Below are 19,191 nucleotides of genomic sequence, written 5' to 3'. Positions count from 1 at the left end.
ATGGTTAAGGGATGTTAAATTATCCGAGCATAAAAAAATTGAAAACCATCAACATACCTAAAACTTAAAAAGCTCGCGGCCCTTGAAAAGTCCGTGCAAGTAGGCAGTCATTTAATGATAAAAACATGTCATACAAAATTGGCGCTATACATGAGCCAATATAATTAACTTTACGCTGCAGAAAAAACTGCTTGTGATGAGAGATAAAAGTGACCTGCAAGAAGTTTTCTAGCAACTTTTAAAAAAATTGTCTACCGAGATACCAGCTGAGTTCTGGAAGGGCACAGGCTCCGAGCATTCAATGCATTTTCTGATCGAAGCTAGCAACTCGGCATATGGAATAGAATAAAACAAATTTCGAATGTGAATGGAAAAAGCAAGATCCATCCAATTGTTATTCTGCACAAAATCGACGACTTCATGTGGCATCTTTGTCACAAAGGATTCATCAACAGATATGTGATTTACGGATGAGTTGTGTTGCCATGAACCCTTTAGCTAACAATACTTCTGAATGGCATATCCGGTTTGTGCGTCTTAGCCAAGAAGAAAACATGCAGATAAATATTTGAGCTGGAATTGATGGCAGATGCCAAAGACGAAAACTGTAGGCTCCTACAAAAAGCAACGAATTTCGTTTTCACCCTGCCTTGGCTTCTTTTGACCGGCTTAAATTTTTGTGAACCGCTTGGAGAACTGTTTTATTGAAAAGGCCATTGGACATAACAACAAACACGCCTTCTTTCTCAGACTGCACTAAGCTTAAACCATGGTCCTCAGAGTATTTTATAACAGAAATGACATCAAAAAATTCAGCCTTAGAGGACTTCGGAAATTTTACACGCATTTTTAAACAGTCCACTCTATCCAGCAGGCACCGTTGCAGGTCTTCGTTTTTTGCCTTTAAGGCTGTAATCATGTTGATGGCGAAGAGTTGATGGGCAGGTACCTTAGGCAGAATACAGTATTTTGGTCCTTTCTCCAGGACGCGTGAAATCCTTTCAGGAAAAGAAGCGCCACCGGTGAAAGCCACATGCACCTTCAAGTTGTCCGTCCTTATCTTGTAAGAGGTAGTCCGAAGATTGCCTAGGCCAGCTCTCTATCGCTGTTCAGTTAGGTGCGACGGAAGCAACTTCGAATGCATGAGTTCCTTACTAGCGACCCCGACAGAGTAAATGCTTTGGCACACTACCCTCAGCCAGTCTTCGTAAAAGCGGAGCTGTACGTCGCCACAGTTCTGTGCGCATAACCTTAACAGGCCGCTTCACGTGGGTCCACGAAGGCTTTACGGGGAAAAAATGGGCACTCACACTGTTTGGAGACAGAAGGCTAACTGATGTGCTTTACATGATGACTTGGTGACGATGCACATTGTCATTGAAAGAGCGTGTGGTTTTCACCACTGGTGAAAACGACATAAAAACCATCTGCCATCAATCAAGAAGTATTGTTAGCTAAAGGGTTCATGGCAACACAACATCATCCGTTTCTTGCTCAGGAAGCAAAATCACGTATCTGCTGAGGACTCCTTTCTGAGAAAGAAGTCACAAGAACTCGCCGATTTTGTGCAGAATAACAACCGGATGTATCTTGCTTGTTCCATTGACATCGAAAATTTTTTTTATTCTGTTCTATATTTCGAGTGCCGAGGCTTCGGTGAGAGAATGCATTGAAGGCTCGGGGCCGGTGGCTTTCCAGAACTCAGCTGGTATCTCAGTGGACAATGTTTTCAAAATTACTAGAAAATTACCTGCAGGCCACTCTAATCTCTCATGACAAAGGCCTTTTTCTGGAGCGTAAATCATTTGTTTTGGCTCATGAGTAGGTCCTATTTTAGGTGACATGTTTTGATCATTATTGACCGCCTATTGCAGAGTCTTGTCAAGGGGGGGGGGGGGACGATTTCTTAAGTTTTTTGTTATGTTGATGATTTTTATTTATTTTAGGGTTACGAAAGTCTACATCCCTTAACCATGTTCTTTCACTGGTTTTAGCTGCTTTTAATCAAGTGGGTAAAGGTTTCGTTTTTGCCCATGAACTCCCTCACGATAAGGTGCTACGCTTCTTGCACCGTAAGCATTTGGTCTGCCGAGACCATCTTTGCTCGATTTACCGCCCAGAGTTATCAAAGAGTTGCTCAGCTGTGACTCGGCATTTCCCAAGGGGGTAAAAGGAGCTTTTTTTGGATTCTGCACTTCAAAAATCTTGCCATCATAAAATGCAGCAGAGTCTGAGTGATCATGTTTCGCGACTTTTAACAGCAGGCTTTCAGCTTCTCGCTGAAAAACTCATGGAGAAACGAAAATTCGCCCGATAAAAAACTGAGCCCCCTTCCTCCAAGGCGGTGGTGGTCCTTTAAGTATACTACCTCTCCGACAACCTGAAAAAGTGGATGGCAGGCACCCCGTGCATTTGGTGTCCTCTGCCCCCAACAATCTGTCAAAACTTTGCCCTCGCATCACGGGTTGTGCCGGCGGGGTTTACAACAAGAAGCATGGGATTGCTTGCGTTAGATGTGCCACAGGTCTGGTTTACTGCATCCCCCTCTCTCTTTTCGGGCTTCATACTTTGTCCAAACTGGAAACTGCATTAAAGACCGGCTACGGGAGCATGCCAATAACTTATAAAATAAGGATACTAATGCGAATCCCGTGCGGCACCTTGCTTCTGTGACAGCACGTGTAGGGCAAGATTTCAGAAGACAACGATTTTTGGCAAGAGCGGAAGTCATAACACCAGACTCTTTCTAGAAGCTTATTATTTCAGAAAGTTGTCCCAGCGTTGTGGGAATGACGCGTATGTACACGTATATTCTGCTGAATGTGCTATTTTAGATACGTTTATTTAAGAGCTTGCTGCTCGACGGCTATGCTTTTCCTGCCCCCTCTACGCTAATGCTCGCCTTTACCTATTTGTACGCCGTGTAGGACAGCATGAATTAACAGTGGGTGGTAGCGGTCGTGAATGTCTTATGGGTCGTCTGTTGTGTCTCTCGTCCGTTTTTCAACATTGGTAGGGTACCGAACCAGAAGCCCACATGGACTTAAAGAAAAATAAACCTTATGGTAACAGAGGCTTTTTTTGCGAGCATGATCGATTACTGAGCACCATCTCTGAAATGGATGAAAAGTGAGAACTAACTAGACATCATCATGCACAAATAATATAAAATAGCATTTTTTATCCCGTTCAACGCCGGAACAGGATGATTATTACATACAGGCATTTGCAATGCTGTGGGTGAAATTATTGCAGGCCATTCGATATCGCGGAGGTTACAGCTATCAGGAAGCAGGATAGGAAAGGACGCGCTCGGAAGACTAGGGCTCCCATGCTTTTGTTCTAAGGAGGACAGAGAGGACTCGGGAGATCAGCTTAAAAGAAAGATCGTGGTGCAGCCTGGTTTAGAGAAATATGCACCGCGAGTATCATAAGAAAAGAAGAAAGACTAGGGCGAACGGCATCAGAAGTGCATGTTGCGCGATGGAAGAGGCAATTTACGTGGACGTGGCAGAACCGGTAAACGGGATATCGGTGATAGCATGCACTTATACGCTAGGGAAATTAGTTGAAGGGGCATCAATTCGATTCCAGAGAATTTCCCAGGTTGAGGAAGCAACGATGGCTTTGGCGATGGTTTCCAGGAAGGTATCGTGTGTAATACAAAAACCCAGAGTGCATGTCGTCACTATACAAGATGAAGGATTGGTAAACGCGCGAACAGAATATTCACAACTATAGAAGGCAGACACTTTACATCCACAGTCATATGGACTCCAGGACACTCTCCGGATGTTGGAATCGAAGGCGCTCACGCCGCTTTTCACGCTATTACCCTCTGTCCCACAACATTCGCAGGAACATTATTATTCTGAACCCCTATTAATAAGCTACAGGGATTTACACCAACATGTGGGATTAACGAGGAAAGTGTACGCCAAACCACAGAAAAATCTAATCAGGGACTAAGGGGTCATTTAAAAAAAATTGCAGTTTAATACTTACATAAATCTTGCAAATTCAGCGATGTGTTCTGAAATTCGTACGATCCGCATTGCGCCTTCTGCAGTGAAGTGCTGACTTATATCATATGTTATTAGCATGCCAGGAAAACCCGCATATACAATTAATAACCCAACAACTGAGGACTGCGAGGCGATGCTGCCCAGCTCACATTCGGAAAACAGCCTTCGCTTGCGAAGCCGGCCAGAGCGGCAGCAAACGCCAAAGGGCTCCTTGAATCAGAGCTCACCCAACCAATTTATGCATTAAACGTTATTCTCTCTCTCTCTCCTCATGTCTCATTTTTTTCCAGCCAAAAATGTACTACGTATTCTACGTATATTCATGTTTGCCAATGCTTCTTTTCTCTTTGATGCCTTTGATCATGTTGTATGGCATGTGGTTCATGGGGGTTTAACGTTCGATAGCGACTCAGGCTGTGAGGGACGCCGTAGTGAAGGGCTCCGGAAATTTCGACCACCAGGGTTTTTTAACGTTCACTGACATCGCACAGTACATGGCCTCAAGTATTTCCATCGAAATTCGACCGCCGCAGTCGGGGTTGAACCCGAATCTTTCGGGTCAGTAGCCGAGCGCCATAGCCGGTGGGCCACCGCGGCGGTATGGTATGGTATGGTATGGTATGGTATGGTATGGTATGGTATGGTATGGTATGGTATGGTATGGTATGGTATGGTATGGTATGGTATGGTATGGTATGGTATGGTATGGTATGATGTGCTATGCAGTGTTGTGGAATGTGGCTTGTTCGCATTTCGTCTCCATCAAAGTGCGGCAGCAGAGGCGAAACTTTTATGCTGCGACCCCAGACTCAGCATCCCGACGTCGTAGCCACTTCGTCATAGTCGTAGTCCGGTAAGCAACAATTACCTGGCTATGAAAGTAAATAACAAAATAGATGATCAGGCAGCTGCAGCGTATATATTCCTCGCCAGAAGCTACCGTCGTTCCGCCTGTTTTGCAAGCCCTATTGCGCTGCTGAGTTTTTCAGAGGTAGAACCGTGGACCGCTTCTAAGCGCGTCTAGCCGCGCTGCTCCTAGCTTGGGAAGCATGCCGTGTAGTGCTTGCGCTTTTACCTGAAGAGGAGAGGGGAGGATTAAGTGGCGGCCTTTTTCGGCGTAGTTGCCTAAATAGAAGTCACACAGCATGACCAGCACGCTTAGGGTCGCGTTTAATCGCTGTTAACATGATTTCGGTCACAGGTCTTGGTTCATTGGATAAAAGAAAAACAATGCTGCAAACAAGCCAAGGAAACTCATGAATTCTTCACTTAGCCAAACAAAAAAAAATCCATCATGCTTCCTTTGAAAAGAGTCCCACTAAACATGCAGTCACTCAAGAAGGATGTCGACAATTTCGTCTTCGACTGGGTAGCCTTCAAGGCTCTTGTCGAACTCGTCAGCAACAAATTCCGCAGTGCTGAGCACAGGTTCAGCGAATTCTGGAAGGGAGTCTTCTTCAGGTCCGTCGTCGACAATTATCTCATCGTCTTCTTTGTTAAGCTGGCTGGTGGAGTCCTTGCCTGCGATCCCGGTGCTCGTGGCTGGGAGGTGCTGTTCCTCTGCCTTATCAGCCAGTTTGAGTGCCTGCGCGATTGGAGATCTATTATCTCGATCCTCTGGACCTTCCTGTGCTGGTAGCCGCTGAGTGCAGCACTTGAAGCTGCGCTCGGCGCTTACCCTGAGTGGTGGGTCGAATAGGAGTGCTCTTGATGTCTGATAGGGCCTTCCTTGTCGCGGATCCTTTTCGGATCCTTCCATGTTATTCTTTGGAGGAGAAATTCTAGAGGCCCGTGTACTGTGCGATGTCAGTGCACGTTAAAGAACCCCAGGTGGTCGAAATTTCCGGAGCCCTCCACTACGGCGTCTCTCATAGCCTTAGCCGCTTTGGGACGTTAAACCCCATAAACCATAAACCATAAACCTTCCATGTTATATCAGGGCGAAAACCCCAGAAGCAAGCTGATTCAGATGGTATGGCACCCAAGAACGTATAACGCGCGGGGCGATCTGAGTGCGAGGCTTTGAGTGGGAATGCCAGTGCGCGAAATGCTGGGAATAAAAAGAAAAGTGCTCTTAAGAGCACCGCGATCTCTTTTTATTTTGGCAAACGCTGCGCTATGGACCTCAGCCTCACTCTGCTTATTCACGCCGGGTTCCTTTTTCTTTTTATTTGTCATTTCCCGAGAGGATAAAAGTTCAGCAAGAATCGTAAACTGTGGCCCTTCAGGTGGTCGGTTTCCTCATCGAAGAAAATTAGAATAATGTTGTGACTGCACTAGCTGCAATTGTAGCCACCTCTGATTAGTTTCCGGCTCTTAAATGCGCACTGAGAAAAACTGAAATCGCCTTCTTTTAATAGATTTTGGTGCTCTTTTTGGATTTGCTGATGTCTGCCGGGAATCAAAAGTCAAAAACACTCCCGCCCCTCGATTGAAACTTGTAACATCAAGACCAGAAGGGATTCTGTGATCACCGTCTCGAAGGAAGGGCGCTGCAACCAAGCCTCAGGTATCCTCGGTTAAACTGTCCTAGCGAACCACACTTGCCTGCCGGAAACGGCGGATCATAGCTACTACTCTTTCCACTTTTTGTTCAGTTTTCGGGCTTATAAAATTGTCTTTTTAGTGAAAATATACTGTCTTTATTTTTATTAGAAAGCGATAAACCATCGATGCAGGTACTTCATACTTCATTTGGTCTAAATTGTCCGTTCAGATAGAATACCTTAAGTTGAAGTGTTCGATATGAAAGCATAATTTTGGCTAACGCTCTCACTGGTAATGTGCGACAAAAATTGCAGAAAAATCATGCGCTTTCACGTAGCGGGAACGGCAAACAAATGCAGGGAGCACGAGAAACTTGCAAACGTAAAACAAAGCAAATTGCGGGGGCAAAAATTCACTGCAGACCACGGCCAGATATCGCTCCTCGTTACGCCTGGTAAGCATTTGTGCACATTACTACTAATGATGATGATGATGATGTCCTCAAGCTTAATGGCACATACCCACGATCTTTCTGGAGCCTCTCTTCCTCTTTGTTTGTAGCGGCAGTGTAGTAAAATTCGTTGTGTAGTAAAAAATTTGTGTAGTGAAATTTTCAACACTTTAAATTTCATTCAGTGGCAACGTTAGATATCAGTAAGGGTGATATAGCGTCGACTATGTCCAAGAGCACAGACATTTCACGGATTTATTCTTCGGAGTTCATTGGGAGCTTTATTGTGAGCTGCTGCCTGATATAGCAACATCTCTGACGCTTAACACCAAAAAAGCCTACCCGGCAAGCATCGTCTGCTGCCCGGAGATGGCTGATTTCATGTGCTGGCTCGACGCCCTTAGAGATGTGGCCAATTACATTCAGCTCATATTGAGCCTATAGAAGAATCAGAAATGGGTGGTCAAAGGCAGCACGAATAAGTCATATATTTACCAGTATATTATTCTCGTGTTATACGAACTGTTCTTTGTCAACAGCCAGTGCTCCCGCATATGTGACTCGACACACGCCGATGATCTGCGTCGCGGAGAGCGTTGAGGGGGCTGTGCGTAGTACACTGCCAAATCGTTGGTCAAGCCGCCATCGCCTCTCTAAATAAAACAACAAATTGGTATCAAAGCTGCCTAGAGTCAGTTTCGTGGCACTCAAGAAGCAGAAGATTATGATCGAAGAATGTGAAGCCATCGCGGTTGCATGAATGCTTAGGAGGCGACCTGATAATTAAAGCGAGTTTCCTGATTTTTCATGAACTCTAACCCAATTTGGCCCAAATATGAAACTTTTGATGTTGATTTTAGAACTAGATTAATTTTAGGCTGGCTTCTAAACATGATAAGCGGAACTACCAGCTAGATATACTGTACCACAGTGAAGTGCTCCGGAAGAATACAGACCCCTGGTGTAGTTCACGTGCAAAAGGGTTGAGAATTGGGCGGGTTGGTACGAATTCATACTGCTGTGGCACCACAAGAACAAGGACGTAGACGGGGTGACGACGACACAAGTGCTCACAAAAACTAACAAAATTTATTAAAAGCCCAGAATATATGTAAAAAACTAACGTTTACATGCGCAGACCAGAATAAGGATACAAAAGCGCCAGGCAATTACACGTGTTACGGCACCACGAATCTTGCTGATACCATAATTCAATGCTGTTTCAAGATAATCAACCTCAGCGTCAAGTAGCAGCAATGATGGCGAACTCACGCATTCATCAGCTGACTTCCTATAATGGAAGGCCTCCATAATGTCCCGGGAAGTATTATCTTCATGTTTCCAGAGAACGCGCGTTTGATTGAACAATGGGACACACTTGTGGCTTTTGACATGCTTGGTCAAGTGCGTCTCCGAAGCTCCGTCAAGTGACCTGGCATGCTGCTGGAGGCGTACACTCAGACAGCGTCCCGTCTGCACCGTGTAATGTCGACCGCATGTCAGGGGAATGGTATAGATTACTCCGCAAGCACAGCCTACAAACGGATTGCAGTGCTTCACACCACAAGCATTTATTCACTCCCTCGGTGCATCACACCTCTCAATGGCGGCACATGTCCGCCCTACCTTATTCTTAGCCGAAAATACCATGTCCACATCATAACGGCGAGCCACCTTCTCAAGGCTGTGAGACAGTCCATGAATGTAAGGGATGGAAGAGAGCTTTTTCCTTCCTTTCGCGCTCTCTTTATGTGACCTATTCCCCATTAAAGTTTGCTTCTGTACCATGAGGATCCGTGGCGACCCCGATGCCAGCACAAAGGCTGGAAACCCCGCGTTTTTTAGTCTGCCCACCTGATAGGCGAATGCATTTTCCATCCGATGGAAACACGACTTTGTGTAGGCCGAATCCAAAGCATTCAACGCAATGACTTTTCTAATCAACTTCGAATGAGCGGAAGAAAAATTCAACAAGGGTTTCTTGACCTTGGCGAAAACGACCAGCACAAAGCTATGGTTGCCCTCTAGAAACAAGGAAAGATCCCAAAACTGAATGCGTCCATTTTTGGGAGCTTCACACGTAAAATTTAGGCCGCGTCCTCCTTCTCTGAAAACCTTCAAATCATGACCATTGTCTGGGTGAGGTCAGGACATCCCACAAAAACTAAAAAATCGGAAACATAGCGGTGAACTTTCTTCACCATTCCTTCGAAATTATGCTCAAGTCACCTATCAACCGCGCATATAAAAATACCGCTCAGAACCGGAGTAACTCTTCACCAGATACAAATACCACATTTCTGAATCTACACGCCATTGTTCCAGCCAATAAAGATGGAGTTCAAATAAACAGCCAGAAGCTCAAGGAAACTATCGACCCAGATCCCGCACCGGGACATAAAGGCAACTTCGTCATTTTGTTGCGTTATACAATCCTTTACACATTTCAAAAGTTGCACATGCGGAAGCGAGTAGAATAAGTCTTCAACGTCAGTACTGAATGTTGAACCACCACGCGGATTATTACGCTTCAGAAACTCAACTACCGTTCCTGAACTGCGAATCAGGAAAGGATCCGCAATGTCTAACTACTTCAGGTGCTTCTGCCGAAAGCCCGACGCTTCATGCGGCCAAGTATCGCGTTCTGGAACAATGACCCGGAAGAGCACTTCGGGCTTATTCGTTTAAGCAGTAAAGAAAACTGAGCTTACTATCTCTCGTCCCATTAACGGCCGAAGCTAAAAGCCCAAGATTGAGGTCACATAGACATTTTGAGCGCCTCCTTCTTCACAGCAGAGAGTTTAACGAGAGTCGAGTGAAACATTTCTCAACTGCCTTGCTGGAGTTCTCAAAAAACAGGGCTTTGGATATCACCATAAAATAAAACCTTCTTTGTCCGAGATCATGGCTCCTAAACCATTCGTTGAGAAGTAAGTCACCAATAAACGTAACTGATCAGTAGTTTTTTGGCATACCTTGTGGCTCGGTTACAACTCGAAAACACTCCTTCAGGCACTGTGGCAGAATTCTCTCCGTAACAAGACGAGACACATATCGAGACACAGCCCGTTTTCTACGGACTTCAGGGGGGGTTCAAAGCAGTGCTTTGGCCCCAACTGCAAGACCTTGTGGTCGGACTCCGGAACTGAGGGCGACCCCAGAAAAAGAACGTTTCCTTCTTGGGTACAAATCCTCATCCTTTTCGGAAGCATCGGAAGCGCAGAGTTCTGTGCTTTTCTGTGTCTTTAATAAATTTTGTCAGTTGTTAGTGAGAACTTGCGTCGTCGTCACTCCATCTACGTCCTTATTCTTGCGGTGCCACAGCAGTATGAATTGCTAATGTGCGCTGAAGTCGCACAAAACATGGTCAATTGTTTTATTTAGTCTCCATCAAAATACGGCCGCCTGGGCACGAATCAGCGCGGCAAGGTGAGTGTAGACAAAACACCTCGTTGAAGACGACTGTGACATTGGTCGCGCAGACGCGCGCACTATAACATACCGACACCAGAATAGTAGGGGTTGACTCGGGGAGGGAATGTGTTCATGAACACATTGGTTACGAAGGCTAACCGTCTGACGCACGCTCTCTCCCGAGATTTTTTCTTCTGTGGTGATGGTTGGGTCCAGCACATGGGGGGAAAGAAGTTAGGAGCGGCCGTTACGTCACATGCAGCTCTGATATCGAACCCACCGTGGTGGCTCACTGATTAAGGCGCTAGTCTACTGAGCCAGACTACCCAGGTTCGAACCGGACCGCAGCGGCCGCGTTTCGATGGAGGCGAAGCGTGAAAGTCACCCTTGTGCTGTGTGATATCAGTGCAAGTTGAAGATCCCCTGGTGGTCGAAATAATTACGGAGACCTCCACTAGGGCATCTCTTTTTTCCTTTGTTCTTTCACTCCCTCCTTCATCCCTTCCGTTATGACACGGTTCCGGTGTCCACCGAGATATGTGAGACATTTATTGCGTCATTTGCCGTTCTGACAACCAATTCTCGTTTTTTTTTTTTAACCGAAAGCCTGTCCTAAGCTTTCCGTCCACCATGGCCCGGCTGGTGCGTAGTCTTCTATGCCTGCTTTCTTGATACTGGTGAAGCTTCTATGGATCTCGCAAGTTCAATTTCAAAAGCCAAGTTCAGCCGCTGCGCTCCTTGTGCTGCTAATCCCTTAGCAAGTGCAGGTTCTCTCTTTTTGTTTAGTCAGTGCCAGCATGCTCTTGCCGTGCAGCAGCATCGCTTGAAGTTTGCCATTAGGATGGCAACAATCGGTTCTACAAAGTGCTCAGGAGAGTCGAACCCTGTCACTGTAATTACCACATTTATGCAGCGCCCGAAGCGTTGGTCACTTTAGTCGATGTTTTATTACCACGAGGAATAAAAATCACTTGTTATGGTAGTGACCATGCATTTTGTGCTGCTTGCCCATATGCATTGGCCTTGAGCAAACTTACGTGCGCATCAGCATCAGCAGCTGCCGGCACTGCAGAATAACCACGCACGAAATTCGGCCACCTGCGTGTTGCTGTCCTTTTAACAACAAAGTGAGATATGCGCTTTTCGACGCCAAAGTTGCACAGCCGGGCGCAGTTGATGGTGGTGATTTCCTCCTCTCTTGACTTCAGACGCCTTATTTTAAAGGACGCCGAAGACGCGTGTGTAGTAGACACAGCACTGTTAATGGTGGTTTAGGAGGGGAAAGCAGATATTTGTTCTTTATATTACCGCAAGCAAAAACAAAGTTTTTTCAGGTTTCAGTTTTGCGACATTGTATACTGACCTGCACTGCTGCCATGAAAACGTCGCTGGACCGAAGAAAGAGCCTACAGCCTTTGCTGTATGGGCTTGATAGGCTGGTAAAGCCGTGTTTGCAGGGGTGAAGTTACCATACTGGATTCCCGCACGCCTATCTCCTTAAAATACAATGGTTTTCTTGCGGAAAAAGTTGTTGCCGTTTGCCACCACGATTATAAAATTGCTAATATATTGGAACTCAACAAATGTACGCGCACAGAATCTTGCAATAATAGGCGCATGGTTGGCTTGGAGGGAACTTTAGTACACCGCGGACAATAAATTGGGAATAATTTCCGTAGATAACGAAAGACGCAGCAACTGCCCCGCTTCCCGGCGCACGCTTCAACCGCACCGAGAGTGAAGGGGTGACAGAAGAAGTGAAACAAGGCAGATAGAAGGAGGCACAGCATTGAAGAGCTTCGGAGTTGTTCCGCCCACCAGGGCGGAACTACTACTATGCATCGTGTACCGACACCGAACAGCCCACATGTGAGCGATGGAGGCTGGTAGATGAAGAAGACTGAACGCATAAATAGACAAGATTTGCCGATAAATTAAGGAAAGCTTGTTATTGCGACTGGAGAAAGGGCATGAGCTACATCGGAGACAGCCGACTGAAAAAAAAATTACGAGGAACTTTAGCGGCTAAAGTGGTGAAAGGCGAAAGCCTGAGTGTTGCGTTCTGCTACGCGATCGTTCACCCCACATTCTGTTGGTACATTAATTAACTGCCAATTAATGACGCTTAATCTTTGCCTTTAGGGGTGGAACACGATAGCGTGTTGTAGCGCTGCCAGGGAGCGAACGGAACGCCACCACCCATTCGGCGCGATACGTTGCCGTTTGAGCGCATCTCGGTCATCTCGGTGGACACCTGAACCGCACCGTACAGGAAGGGAGGAAGTGGAGTGAAAGAAGGAAGGGAAAGAGGGGCCGTAATGAAGAAAATGAAAATTGTATTTGAGGAAAGGAAATTGCGCAGTAACTGTCTGACATATTTCGGTGGACACCCGTCCGTCAAAATTCCCGCGCAGTGACGTCACGACCATTTCGACCAATCTGAAACGTGGGCAAATTTGGTAACGCGTCTTGGTCACGACAGTATGGGCCATTAAAGGCTTTCGCCATAAAAATGGTTACTTGCCTATGTATTTCGTCTTTCAAGTATGTGTCGGTCTGTTTACGTCCAGGCGCCTATGCACTACAAGAGAGTTCATCAGTGCACGAAATTAAGCAACAAAGAGCCCATTCAGTACCGAAATTTGAAGAAAGAGTACCTAGTAAGGTTTTTGAAAGGTCAGTGTAGAAATAACTATATACGACTCGGCGTGCTTACAGACACCTCGTACTAACCTTAAAGCACATTAAAACGGTCTCGCCATGTAAAAAAGAAAAAAAAGGAGACAAACTGAAACGTACGTTGTTCCCGCACGCATGGTAGTATCCTCGGTGAGTGCACAGAGTAGCGATGATGATTATGATGTCCTCAGGCTTAATGGCACAAACCCATGGTGGGGTATGGGCCCAACAGTGCGTCGGAACTTCTTCCTTTCACACGAAGCGAGCTGTGTTTAAGCAACACCCGGAACCCGTTTAGTTTTCTCTACCGAGCTGACATGGAAGAACTACTTCCCTGAGCGACAAGAATTGCCTCAGCGCATTACGTACATCATCTCTTATTAATCTGAACAATGAAAGTGTGATGGGTGACTGTGTAAAAAACCATAAGAAAAGCGGAAGACTGCGCCTCATGTAGTATCACGTTTCATTTCCAAAATAATACGGTATGTAGCTATTACGTCACGCTTGCCTTACAGTTGGTAAGTAAGGCATGAACGACAAATGTTGCGCAGGTCTGTTCTACAATAAAATGAGGCACTATAAAGTGAATTGTTTAGAACTTTATTTGTTTATCCCCTGTTATTCCACCGTTATTCCTAAAGAAGTTTACTTCCGCACGTATAAAAATTAGGCTGTAGTCATTTATATCCTTGGCAAGACTCTAATTTCTTAAAAAAACTTCATGGCTTCTCAAAGATCGTGATCATAGATTAATGTGGTGTGATAATATCTGACTGCTTTCCAGCATTGCATAGTGTGCAGACACAAAGTGAAGGTTTGCCATATTTTTATAATTTTTTTTCTACACCTTGCGTCATCACCATCTCAAACTGACGGCAGCTCGTATGCGAGCCTTCGAAGTTGGAAGGCTTCAAGCCAGTTTCGTTTTTCAGCAGTAGAGCTGTCTCACAGCTTATATCGTTTGTGGCCGCGCCTCACCAGGCATCCTCTCGCACAGGTGCGCTGTGCTCAGCCTACATATCTTAAACTAACTATAGAGAATGTTTACTACATTCGAATCAGTGCAAAAGCACGGATGTTTGCCAGGTAGAAGACGACAAAGACATGGCAGTGCCGCCGGGCGGAGCGCTCCCGCTGGGCGAAGAGAAAACGCGACGATAAGGGTCGATATTGCGCACGGTTGGTGCCCATCGAATTAGTGCCTACTTATAAATGTAGGCTGATCGCCTTGTCTGTCAGCCTCCTTCTTGGCGGAGTGCTTATTCAACAGCATGCTTCCGATTTCACAATATAGCTGAATTAGCCTCTAGGCCAAATATATGCTTTACAAACATTTTTTTAGGCAGTCTATAGACTTCATAGACTTCTGTCTATGAAGTCTATGGACTGTCCATAGAAAAATCCTAGATAAAAGTCTGTAATCAATAGGAACGCTACAGACAGTCTATAGACAATCTATACATTCATGGCCATACACATTTAGAAGACTTTTGTCTATAGACAGTCTGTATACTGGGAATAGACCGAACGAAATATCAATAGGAAAGCAATAGAGTCTCCAAGAAGTCTATAGACTGTCTATGAACCATTTTTATGAGAGTAACCTGTCTAGGCCCTTGATGCAGTGACGTTTAAACACTGAAAAGTTGGCCCTTCGGTGGCCACGTCTCGTACCTTTCAGAGTTGCTCCGCATGAACCTTGGCTGCGAACACTATGGCTGCGAATGGCGACAAAAATCGTCGGCGCATGAAAAGGACTTGTGGATGCCAAACTTCGGGCGTACATGGATATGATAAGTTATCTGCATATTCTTGTTTTGAATACCTTCCCAATGTTTCCAATAATTCTGTAAACAACAGTCTTCATTTTCATCGTTTTCTTTTCTGTGATTCTAAAATTTAGGAATTTTCACTTCTTCACCTGGAGAATTTGTCCCTGACAGCACACGATACCCTCAGTAGTAAATAGGTGCTTTTATCATGGTTCTGGTCTTCGCAAATTAATGGTTTATGTTAAGGTTGTCCCAGCTTTCGTGAAGCGTGCCGCGCGCTCCAGTCGAGGATTTGGGAATATCAACACCTTTTTACGTGCCAAAGTGTTCGAGGTACACTAAGAGAAATGCTCCCAGAATAATTCAGGCAACCCGAGATACTTAACCTGCACTGAAGACTCGATACAAGTGCATTTCTGCCTTTCGCCGCTTTCGAAATGCAGCAGTCGAGACAACAGGATAACTCACGGTCTCGTTCTGAAAAAGAAAAGGTCGCACCACTCGACCAACGCGGCGGTCAACGTGCGCTGTGTAGATTGGTCAGTTTAATTTTTGGGTGGCTCCTGATAGCACAGAAGAAAATAACACATACACAGGCTCAGTGCTACATTATTACAACTGCGTAGCGTAAGTAGAGAAACTGGTGCAGTGGTTAGGAGTGATGCAATAGAACAGTTAGCCTGCTACATAGTGGTAACCAATGGTGTCATAATAGGGCCAGCAATTCCAAGCACAGCATTCGTTTTCCTTATGTTATTCATCGTTAACAAGTGAGAACAGGAGCGTATAAGCAGAACACTTTGGCCTGCACCCATGTGTGAAATGGTTGCCACCTAGGCACATGCTGCAAGTGCAGTGCATGGAGCAGAGTTCATCTGGCATCACTGTGCTCATGCTCTTTCCAGAACTGGCATTGCTCCACTTTAAGCATCAACCCGTGTTGGATACACTTGACCTTTCACTAGATGGAACACGTAAGAGAGCAGGCGGTCAATTCATATTAATTTCCCAATATTTTCTACATTAGATTTGCAGATCTCAATGCTTGGACCAGCAAACTGAAGCCAGAGAGCGGGAGACAATGGGGCGTATTTTACCCATTGTGCGGGCTTAAGATTCGTACTGTTAAATCGGACGGACCACAATTGTTGACTTGCGCCGCTAAACATAAAGAAAACACTTCATATACTTCGAGTAAAAATACAACAGCAGCGGACTGGTATTTGTGATCTCCAAATTTACATTTTTTTTTTCACTTCGTCCAAAGGAATGGGCACAAGCGGGTCATCAATGGGCAAGTCCTCGAGGACGCTCTCGTCACTCACTGGAGGAGCTGGGCTGTACGTCGGCAGATCAAGCGTAGATGGACTGGATGGCGGGGTGGACGGCGGGCTCGGCGCTACGTAGAAACTGTCGTTTGGGGTGGCGGCCTCGAGCACCTCGTCGCTTTCTTCGTCTTGTTTAGCGGCTTCACAGCCAGTACGGTCGTCTTTGTCGTGGCCACAAAGGCCGGCTTCAGGCTCCATAGAGCAGGGATCCTCCTTCTTTCTTCCGCCGCAGCGCGCATCGCAACTTTGCGCCGCTGGCAGCCTCGTTGGGGACTGCGGACGTCTGGAGCATCCTTCGCTGTTAGGCTGAGGCGGAACGATGAAGGGCGCTGGTTGTGCCTGCTGGACGTTTGTAATATCGTTCAGTGGTTGCCTTTAGGTTGCTGGCGGGGTCTCCGATGTATCCGCATCCATGATATGATCGCTAAAAAATAGCTTTGATTTCGTCGTGGCTGCAGTCTGAAAACGTGCCGTTCGTTGCACGAGCCAGGGGGTCGGTGCTCTGCGTGGCTCGGGGAAGCTGCGCGGAAAAAACAAATTTTGCCCCTCAGGTGTCTCTCGCGGATGCCTGCGCATGCAGTCACTACCTGGTGAAATTCGAGGTGGCGCAGAGATTGAGAAACCAGGCAATGTCATGACAAATCTCTGGGCATGCACACTATACCATAAAACACACGCGAACGACTCGAAAGTGCCGTAATTTCGCTATCACTGGACCGGCGAAGGCGAAGACTGTAGCATGTAAACGGAATAGTTCTGTTCTTAAATTTGGTGATGAAAAATTTGACGAAATTTTCCTCTGAAATTTTGCAAGTTTTGCAGAAATTTAAAAGACGTAAATTTTCAGTTTTCCAACGTTAAGACGGCGCAGTTGAGACTATGTTGGGAGGCTGAAAATCGGTACCTTATCTCTTGGACGAAGACGAAGACGAAGTGCATCTGCTCGGACGCTGTTCCGAAACCCTCTGACAATGTTTCTATCTCGTCATCACCTCGGCGGCTGCAAACGCAAACCTCTACAGCGGTTGGATACACGAAGGTTTCTCGAGTAAATGGATACCAGCCCCTAAGATGTGAGTCAAGAAACTATAATTCTCCGACATTTGTCACAGGTGCTTTGCCTGACTATATGGAGGGGTTCGTAGGATACGATCCCGACGAGACGAACGTTGGGAGTCCTCAAGAAGCAGATGAGAAAGGAAAGGAAGCCCTGGACCAGACATTGCTGATGATGAACGATGACATGCAATGATGATGATGAAGATTATGACTTGGAACATGGCAAGGTGAGCCCAGGCCAAGGTAAAGGCGTAGTCCTTCAATGCTTTTATGGTCATGAAACTTCTCCGTAACGCTATGGGACAGTTTCATATGTTGACCGCGCCTTCCACGAGGCGGCGCTAAGAGTCCTGTAGGGGCAACGACGCGAGGAAGCGAGCGTCTCTACGGCCGCGAGTCTACGGGCGTAATGGGACGCCGGCGGTGCGGCAGCAACTATTTTCTCTTTTCACTTTGTCTTCGTTTGCAAAATAAGTACAGTGCACGTGACGTGCAAGCCTGCGATGCCGAATACTTGCTGCGTGACGGGTTGCCGCTCCGGATACGGAGGTACTCAGGAAATGGCCTCGCTGTTCTGTCTGCCGAGCGACGCCGACCAGGGTAAAATACGGAAGCGGGCGATGCCCCGACAGGAAAGCGGTGGCTTTAGCTTCGACTACAAGCATATCCGTGTCTGCGAGAGGCATTTTGCATGCGGATTTAATTCGGTCTTACAAGTTCGTGATGAACGGAGAAGCAGTGTCGCCGCAACGCGAGAAACTGGAACTCAGGCCCGACGCCGTCACACGCATATTCGAAGGCCTAACAGCCTACTTGAGCACGAACCTGTGATGATGCTGCATTTCAGACAGCTGTACTCTTCAATGTGCTTACGGATTTTGGTGCGAAAGCACTACTTCAGGGGATCAAACCTCACCAAGAATCATGTGGCGTCCTTGAATTTAAGGGTGCAGAAATAAAATAAATATTGCTGCTAATGGAAATTTCGAACCCCCGGCGGTGCGAATGGATCAACTTCGCCGGCCACAGCACGAGAGCACTGTGCTATCGCAGCAGCCAATCACGCCTCGTGTTGTTGTTCATGTTGCCTCAAAAACGATGGCACATACTCACGGTGGGAGATCGGCCAGGGTTTGGTGCAGACCCAACCAGGAAAAAAACTAGGTTTCTCACACTCTCGTGCTGCGCGCATTGTACCGCCGGCCAAATCTTTAGCTGGCTTGGGTGACAGCCACGTTTTCCATGCTGCTGCCGCCTATGACGGAGAAAACTTGCGATAGTACCAAATATAAGCAGAGGCTCACTGAGCCCGTGCTAAATATTGAGCTTACCGCAAGTTTTCTTCGTCGTAAAGCACAGGAGCGGAGAAAAAGCGCCCTTCGAACACGCCAGCTAGAGATCTGGCCGGCTGTACACCGTCGTCTTCATGAACGTCCATCGGTTTCGGACTGAGCGCTCCAACCGCCGCTATAATCTCCTAAACTATTTCATTAAAATATTTTCACCACCACCACCTTCGGAACAAACACATCAGACCAGCTTACCCTCGATCAGATCTTAACTTCAGTCTAATATCGTCGCCAGACGTGGAAACGACACAGCAAAGCAAAACCATGAGCCAGACAGACTAAACACATGCGTTCGCACGTGTGCTCGGTTTAACCACGTTAAACCCCTAGAGCTTTTTATTTTTTGTACACGCTTCTAAGTGATTTCTATCATTTCTCATTTTCCGTTTATTGCGTGGCCGCTCACAGCTTGTCTCTTATTTTGGTAGCGCGGACACAGCGCTTGAGCAATGTAACACAAAAATTCACAATTTCCTTGTACTCGTCAGCGCCTCCGTAGTCAAAGCGTGACAAAGTGTAAATAAATGGCTTATGTAGCAAGAGTCTTCAGCAGCTGGCTTTGCCACCTCCGAAAGTGTCGGCAAAAAAAAAAAAAACTGAGATAACACCATCAAACTACCGGTG

Source organism: Amblyomma mixtum, chromosome 3, assembly GCF_055824585.1.
Source record: "Amblyomma mixtum isolate Tamu chromosome 3, ASM5582458v1, whole genome shotgun sequence".
NCBI lineage: Eukaryota > Metazoa > Arthropoda > Arachnida > Ixodida > Ixodidae > Amblyomma > Amblyomma mixtum.
This window is presented reverse-complemented; position numbering follows the sequence as displayed.